This window comes from Vombatus ursinus, unplaced genomic scaffold (genome assembly GCF_900497805.2).
Source record: "Vombatus ursinus unplaced genomic scaffold, bare-nosed wombat genome assembly UNPS02006874.1, whole genome shotgun sequence".
NCBI lineage: Eukaryota > Metazoa > Chordata > Mammalia > Diprotodontia > Vombatidae > Vombatus > Vombatus ursinus.
Window position 1 is genome coordinate 4,501,324 of NW_020946652.1, and position 9,473 is coordinate 4,510,796.

The window sequence follows — 9,473 nt, forward strand, 5'->3', positions numbered from 1 at the left end:
ACACACACACACACACACACACACACACACACACACACACACACATACACACACAGAGTCACATATATTGGTGTTCTGGTTCCACTGCAGGAGCTCCTATGGAGACACCAACTGCCTAAACTGAAGGGTTCCCTAAAATGCAGTTTCAGTAACAGCAGGCAGGGGAATTTCCCCCTCAGCCCCTGCCTGTGCACAAGGGCTCTCTCTCAGAGACATGGAAGAGCCTGATTTAACAAGAGGGCTTTTATCTGGGGCTTGACCTGCTTTTAAATCTCCTCTATTTTGGACTTCTATAATTGGAGGAAAGGGGAGGCAATAAGCATTTATTAGTGACTACTATGTGCCAGGCACTGTGCTAAGTGCTTTACAAATATAATCTCTTTAGATTTAAGCAGTTGCTATAGTAAATTATAGTCACATTTTTCCTCTTGACCAAAATTAAAAGTTTGGCTGTCAATCCTTAATCGTTCACCGTGTATTGATTGATCTGTGCACATAGAATGTCTCCCAGCAGAATACAATCTTGCCTTGGTAGCTGCACAGACAGTAGAGGGTCTGGCATAAATGGTGTGCAGTAAATGCTTAATGGGTTCAGCTCATTGTGTCTCATCCAGTCTGTTGGTTTTTTCCCCATTAATGTAGACTACTTGGCCAAGTGGTTTACATTTTTGAAACAAATGAATGAAAAAGGATTTGTTGATCTTATTAAAGTGGCAGATGTTGGCTTTATTATCAAACCAGAATAGGTTGCCTCAGGAGAGAGTGATTTCCCCTCCATGCTCCTGCCAGTTTTCTCAATGGAGGTTGGAGTATGGTTGGCTGCTGGGTGGGGCTGTTATTGAGAGGTTTCCCGTCCACACCCCTTCTAATCTGATGTTCAAGATCAGTGTCTCAAAAGGCAACCAAAGCTCCTAGGTCACTTTCTGATGCTGCTGCCATAGAACTCTGAAACTATACCCTGAAAAAAGAAAGCATCTAGGCTTTCTGAGAGTAGGAGACGTATTTCTTTTTGGTACGATCTGACCACGTACTTTAGAAAGACTTGCTGAACCTACTTGAAAATAGTGAATTATCTCAGCCGTTGAGTTCCTCTGCCCCGAACCTTCTTTGGAAAATGGTATAACTGAAAGTTACATTGGGGAAGTAAATAAATATCCAAATACTGTTGGGGGGGGGGGGCAGAAGGGGTCTTGACTTGCCAGCTACTACTGCTCATATACCTAACTCTGCAATTTGGTGGTTTCTGGTCTTTGAAATTTTCTTTCTTTCACTTTTGGTTTTTGAACTTTTTAATTGGCACTTGAACTTAAAACTTATGAGAATAATTTGGAAAATTAAGTTAAGTCTGATGCTGGGGAAAAACATCCTAACATATATCATACTCTTAAAGAGGGAGAGAGAGTTAGAATGGACCCAGATCTCTTAGTCCAAACACTTGATTTTTACAGATGAGAAAACTGAGGCTCAGAGTAGTGAATTGATTTGCTCAAGGTCTTCCAGGCAGCAAAAGATAAAACTGGGACCAAAAGGCAAAGGTCTTCATGCACTTTCCACTCCCCTACAGGGGGCATGGATAAGTACTACCTTTAATTAAGCTATGGTTCCCTCTGTAGTAAACATAAAAAAAAAGAGGACAGGGAATACAAGGCCAGCTAGCATTGGGGGTAGAGAAGGAGAGAAGATCAATGTCAGGGAATAGAAAAAAAATCACCTTTGCTCTCATAACAGCTTGCTTGAGGCAGCTATGTGAATCTTATTAGCTACAATGTTGAACTTGGAGTCATGAAGACCTGAATTCAAATCCTGCCTCAGATATTTACTAGCTGTTCTAGTCAGTCAATTAATGTTTAATAAGCACCTGCTATGCACTAAGTGCTTGGGATACAGAGAAAGTAAAAAAGGCAGTGCAAGCCTTTTAGGAGCTCACAATTTCATGAAGGAACAAAATGCAGAAAGAACCTGGAGCAAGAGAAAGCCTGAGGACTGCAGCCATGTGGGAAATGAAGGGGTGGTTGGCCCAGAAGCCCTTCTCCAATGGAGACTCTGGGCAGAGCTCACTCCTCTCCAATCTCCAATCCATCAACAAGAGAGGCTTCCCAAGGGCAGGGGAGAGTCAAGAGTGCTGGGATTGTACAGCTCCATGGGAAATGAAGAGGGTGACCCTGCAAATTCATTTCACTTCTCCACACCTTAGATTCATCTGCAAAATGGAGATAATTATAGCACCTACCTCCCAGAATTGTTGGGAGGATCCAATGATATACATAAGAAAAGTGCTTTGCAAACCTCCATGTAAATGCTCACTATCATTATTTTCTTCTTAAAACTGAAGAAGTAATTCCATGCATTTTATCTCTGCATAGAATTGTGGCTGGCTTGCTAGGAGGCCCATGGACACAAAAATGAACAGAGCCCTCTCTTTGTGGAGAGAACAGAGAGCGTGGGGCAGAGAAGGACAGGGTACTGGAGTTAGTCTGAGGCTCCATGACCCAGTCCTACCTAGCAAGGTCACATAGCAGTGGTGCTACCTTGGACAGAACCCTTTCTCTCTGGCCATAGCTTCCTCAGCTGTCAGATGAAGAGTTTGGACCAAATACCATCAAGTTCTCACTTACCTCTAAGCCTATGATTCATTATATGCTGGCTCTTAATGTATCAAATGAAAGATTAAAAATGGATGTGCAGAAGGGAGGAATTCTGTCTTATTTTAAAGAAAATGTCCTTTCGTTTTGTGTTTCCCTTTTCCTTCTTATTTTAAGGATAGCATCAAGAAAGTAGAACTGGGGAGGTCCAGCCAACAGCTCCTGCCATTCTGTCACCTGACTTGTCATTCAATTACTGCTGGCTAATTGATAAACTTTAAAGATGATGTAGAACAAAAGGCCTGCCTTTGCTCAGGGCAGCTCTTCCTCAAACTTCTACTGAGAGCCCTAAGTCTTAGGCCACACCCAGGGGTAGTAGGAAGAGCCACACTATTTTCACTGGTGTAGCTTCACTGGGTGGCTAGAAACCCTGGTCATGGCTTCTTTCCCACTACAGGGGGTGGGTGGAGAATCATCCCCAACCTGATGAATCCTGACTATGACCAGGGAAGGTTCCTGTCATTTGGAAGGACTTGTGAATTATGCCTTAGCTGATCATTAGCATCAGTTAAAAACTAGTGTCAAAAAAGAAAGACTATGGGCCCATCAGAGTTTAAAAAAAAAAAAGGATTCAAAAGGTAGAGGAGAGATTAAGCTATTGCTTTTGATGCTAATATGAGGGGGTTAGGTGGATTTGAGTGTTCTTGCTTTCTTATTGATTCAGAAAATAATAGAAACAGAGGATGGGGAAGAATGGCTAGCCATTGACTTGTCTATCCACCTGCCTTCTAAACAATGCTTGCCATAATATTCTCTTTTCCTAGCCAACTTTCCTAAAGGGCTCAACAGAAAATCTTTATGCCTTCAATGCTCCTGGTAAGGGAAAGCTAGAAAATTACTCATGATCAAAAACAGTGACACTGTTTTTGCTTCCTACCTGCCTCCCATCTTCAGAATCTTGGACTTTGAATGGACTCTCTTGGACAGCTTTAGACAATAGGCCTTTGCAATGGATTCATCATTCAACAAGGCTGTAATGGAAGTGAGGGGAAGAGTTTGGATCTCTTTTTAATCTTTCTGGACAAAGAAGCGTGGCCTAGAGACATTTGCCAACGCTAAATGAAATGGGTTACAAGGGATTCTTCACAACTTATCTTCCCTTCCCCATCAGTTTTGGCATTAGTTTAAATGCCATGAGGTTTCACATAAAGAGCCTAGAACTGAGCATCAGGAGGCATGGATTTGTGGCTTGACTCTATCTCTCACTAGTATATGATCTGGGGGGAGCCGATCCCTCTATAATCATTATGATAATAGCATTTCTATAGCTCTTAACGGTTTCAAAGTGCTCTGCCAAGTGGGGATGCAGACCAAGGGGGACTTAACATGATCCTGAACTCTGCTGACACGCTCTTTGTCATCCTTCTGACCTAAGCAAGAGCGACCTCCCCTAATGATGGAGCTTTGAAAAAACACAACTAATGAAATTGAAATACTTTTTTCCAAAGCAGACAAAATGTCAGCATTTAGACAACCTTAGAGTTTTTCTGGACCAGTTCATTAATTTTAAAGACTAAGATTACTGAGCTAGTACCACAGTGAGAACAGTGGTAACAAAGTCAAGGTGACTGAGGGCTAAATGTTGCCTTAGACATCTGTTAGCTGTGTGAGCACGGATAGGTCACATAACCTGCCTCTTCCTTAGTTTCCTCACCTGTAAAACATGGGTAATAATAGCATCTGTCTACCAGGGTTATTGTAAAGATCAAATGAGATAGTCTTTCTGTGGTACATTGCAAAACCCTCAGTTCTGTAAAAAGACTGGCTACTGGAATTAGCTATAAGAGAATGTATTTCTGCATTCGGTATCTTTGTGCCCCTGACAGTGACTCCTAAATTGAACAACAACATGGCCAAGTGTCTTCATGGGATGTGGTCTTTGGGTGATAGGGGAAATCCTTTGACTTCATGAAATGCCACTCTTCCCACTTTGCCCTTGCAACAAAGGTAGAATTGTTGATATTTACAGGCAATAAAACATCCAACCAGACTTTTTTTTTTATAACATTAAGTTTAATGCAAGCATTTGTGATTACTTTTCAAATCAATTTGCTAGCCAAGCCGAGGTTTTGATTTCTGAGTGTCAAAAACCCTTGTTTGAGTTTACAGGATAAGCAGTGACTTTTAGCTTTAGTCTTACATTGGACAATCTCCAGAAGGGGAAAGGAGAGCGAAATAGCCTGTTAGAACATGCTCCCATACATGCGCTCTCAAGTCTCCATTTCACATTGTTTTTGGCTTCATCAAGGGGTCTGGACCAGGAAGTATTGCTTTTCAGGATAGAGATAATGTTTTAAAAATAAAAAATAAGAATACAATTCCTCACCAAAGAGCAGGACCCAGAATCACATAAGTTCTGAAGGAGCGTGTGCTTTTTTTTTTTCATTGTCCCCAACCTGTTTCATGTTTATTAGAAAGTGGCATGTTGAGCTATCAGTAGAAATATACATTTATATATATAAAGTTTTGCATTCGAATCTCTTGATTCTTTGATATGCCTATAACTAAAGACCACAAATCAAACAAATTAAAAAAAAATCTATATAATATATCCTTATTTCAGATGCATATATATGTACATATATATTTGTAGAACATCCACCTTTTTAAATATGTTCCTGTTAAAAAATGTTATTTACACATTTTGGACAGAGGAGGCATTTGAGCCTTTGGGATGCGGCTAGGAGGGAATGAGCATCATTTGGGGCCAGTGACATAGAGGAAGAGAACAAGGGAATACCATGGAAAACCTCCTCCAAGAAAGTAAGGCGTTTTGATGAGACTGAACATGGAGAGAGAAACGGGAGGGCTTCAATCACTGGGCACACATTGGGCAAGACTAGACATCACGTCATGGGGGTAGTCGTGCTTGGTCAAACACTCCGCATTTTCTAACATCCTGAGGATAAGGAAACTGACTTTGTCCTCCTCCTTTGTTTCCACCTGTTGTTCTGCCATCTCCTACCAGCAGCAACTTTCTGATCATCAATGATTTACATCCAAAAAATAGTCCCCATCCACAACAAGTTTTGTTAAATGTGCTGGTGCTTCCAAGCTAGGTGTTCAGATTCAGAGACCCCATATATAGCCACAGTAGTCACTGGGCTCTCTCTTTACTGAGCCAATCTGTAAAAAATAAGAGGGTGGGGGTGGGGATGTACTATGGGAACCAATGCTGGGAAAGTGAAATGGGCAAGTCACCATCTAACCCAATGTTGTGGCAACCATCAGGTCTCTCTGATGCCCTTCATCTTCCACAACCCCATAAACTCTGAACTCAAAATTCACGTTTACATTGTGTTTTTTCTTGAAAACTTCAAATAGCAGCACCTTTAAGCATGGAGGGTATCAGGTATGCCTGACAGGGAGTCTCTTGTAAGTCTCCCAGTGTGTGTATATGTGTGTATATGGTTTTCATCTTCATGGATTTGAATAATGCTTCAACAGAGTGTCTAAGAATGCATGGATCCCAATCTGCCCATGACTACTTGGATCTCTTGGAGAACTTGGTTGTTGAGGGAATGTCCCTGAAGACAACTGGCTGTATTAAACACAGTCTGGTACCTCTTAGGGATTGGACTAACCAATGGGAAAGAAAGAAGGAGAACCAGGATGCCTGGAAATGACCATCTGAATTAAAGTATGGGAGAAAGAGCTAGAAAGTAAACAATTTCTTTTTTTTTCCGCCAAAAAAATGAAGATTGTTTAAGTTGAAGAAATAGTTGGGTGGGTGGGATTTTTGTGTTTGGGAGCACACAGAAAAGTGGATGGAGGTGGATTATCTACAATTCAATATCAGCACTGGAGATGAATTCTCTGGTTTTTATATCTTTGCCAACATATTTGTCATGCCAACATTGTGTGGGCAGCAGCTGCCCAGGCTCCTGACACTCCCTTCCACCACTGATCCTCAGCCATTCTGTAGGAGGCCCCTCACTCTTGGTGTGCCCATGATGGGTCAGGCTCCTGCACAGCGGGGCAAGGTCACCTTCATTTCCAAAACAATTTCTTGAACTGAACATTGAGTTGAAATTATTGAGAAAACATAGGCTCTAATTTGTGTCCTTATATTCCTGTTCTCACTTTTGCTAGCCTAATCCCTGCACCTCGGCTCAAATATACACGACATAGAGTAGATGCCATTGCAGTTTGCTTGGTCTTTTTGTTGATGGCTGAATCCTCTCTCTTGATCTTATCTCTTTATAAGAAAAAGGGATGAAATCAATCTAGCCAGTTATATCTTTATCACTATTTTCAATTTGCTCTGTAAAATGGCCCTTTTGTTTTCTTTCTGATAATTCTTGTAAACTGAAGCTCAAGTAGAGCTCCTGCGATGTAACCCATTCCCAATCTGTGAAAGCCTCCTCCATCATTTCAAAGAGAATTATCCTTGATAATAGTCATCTGGTTACCTGGTGCTGCTAAAAGCACAGATACAATTGTGTTGAATGGAGCAGGGCGAAGAGGAGTAAGGGCAAATCTGGAGCTCTTTCCACTGTAATTTTCCTATGGGGGCAACAGCTAGAGTTTAATGTTTTTATATGCCATTTCAAAGCATTTATCCTTAAAAAGTTATTGCCAAAATCCTACATGCGTAGTCTTTGCTATTACCTTGGAAGGTCTTGACCTTGTTCTGCCATTCCACTTTTGGCCAAGCCTTGATGACATACGTGGGAAGTGGGTAGAGGGCAGCTGTACAGATATAGCCTAGCACATGAGCCACTCATGTTTTGATATTATGATGAGTGGAAGCAGTTGTTTACAGCTAAGGAAAGGGAGGTCACTTTGAGGGCACATGGCAACCCATCTCAAAGTCATGATCATTGTAACACCCAGATGTTTGGTCAGCAGGTGGGGGAACTACAGGTTTGGTATTTGGAATAAGACATATGGGACAGTGAAGTTGTTTGTAGATTTGTCTGCTCTATTTTCTTTCAATAAGCACTACTAAGGCATCATGTATTTTCAGTCAGGATACAGTAGAGAGAATATTTCATCTGTAGCCCTGGCCTTGCACTGCGATTTATGACCTGGATGACCTTGGGAAAGTTTAAATCTCTCTAGGCTTCAATTATTCAGCTATGAGATGAGGAGGTTAGACTTAATGACTTCTGGGGTCCTATCCAGTTCTGAATCTATAAACTCAGATGAGTGTCCTCTCTCTGTCTCTCTCTGTCTCTGTCTCTGTCCTCTCTCTCTCTTTCTCCCTCTATCTCATGTTTTCCCTTTATCTCTCTCCATCTTTGTGTGTCTTTCTATCTCTCATTGTGTCTCTCTCTTTTTTTACCTTTATCTCTCTCTGTCTTTGTGTTTCTTTCTGTCTAGTATTTCTCTCTATCTCTGTCTGTATCTCTCTCTATCTCTCTGCCTTTCTGTTTCTGTCTTTCTGACTCTCTCTCTGTCTCTTCCTCTCTGTATCTCTCTGTCTCTCTGACTCTCTCTCTCTCTCTCTCTCTTTCTTGTTTCACCCTCAGACATGAATCAACATTGATTTCAATGAGATTACTGAGCTTTGTTACAGATAATTAGATAATACATTTCTTCTCTAGCCACTTCCTTTCTTCCCTTTACTATCATCCAATCACACTCTAAGATGCTCTCCTACATATAGCCCTAAAGATGCACTTTTCTATGGCCACAATGAGTCCCTAAACTTAGCCCTGAGAACACAGTCTAGACTGTGTGGGTATTCTCAGACTGTCTGTGGCATTGAGGGTAGTCAAGAGAATTGGTGAATCTATAAGGGGTTCAAGAGATAGCTATATTACCAGACAGATGATGGTCCAAGAAGGTAAAGGGAAAGTGGAATGTTTTTAGGGCCCTGAGTCAGCTGTCAAGTTCAATACCATTCTTCCTGATGACTCAGCTGACATTGGGTAATGCCTTGTGTGTGTCAATTTCAGGCAAGGGGGAAAGGAATGAAGGCAAGTTTGCCCTTAACCATGTTCCAGGACTTCTATCCATTCTTCAAAACTCCATTTTCCCAATTAATCCTGGATGAACCCTCTGATATGGGAGATCCATTATCTCCCTACTCAAGAGTTTCCACAAGATAGGAGATGAATATAATGGTTAACTAAAACAGTGAAATTTCTAGAGGGGGATTTTCAGCATGACCACAAATATCTCCAAGATACCTTTAATCTTATAACAGTGGCTTTTCTAAATGACATTTTTGAAAACCCCTTAACAAAGCCTTTGAAAATTGGAATGAAGTTTCAATCAATAGGATCTGAGTTTTTTTTTTTTTTCCTGAAATGTTGGTGTCAGCTAAGATCATTAAAAATCCTAAAGTTGTCCTTCCACCTGCAACCTTCTTCCATGATACTGCAAATGATGAATAATCCAACATTCTCTGGTGCTGCAAAGTCCCATGCAGAATGGCCTGAATGATGGGAGAGGGGGTAGGAGAAAGGGGGTTGAAAAGGGAGCTTTCAGCAGGCATTTTGGAAGCTTTAACAGAAAACACAAACCCACACGTTTTCAGGCTTCTTAAAAAGATAGGGAATTACAGAGACAGCCACAAAGAGTACAACAAAAACACAAAAGCAGCCCTTCCCCCACTTTAGGGCTTGTTGTAGCAATTCAAGCAGTCTGGGGTGGTGGGGGTAGTGGAGAACCTCAGGGGTGAGGTTCTTTTCTCCCAAGTCCTAGCTTTTTATGGTAGCATCTTTATGAAAATTATGCAGGGTGCTACCTTTCCCCTCTCCCATAATAGAGTGAAGGGTTTGCTTAAAAATGATAGTGGAGACTAGATTTATGTACCATTTTTCTTCACATTGCATGTGTGTGTGTGTGTGTGTGTGTGTGTGTGTGTGTGTGTGTGTGTGT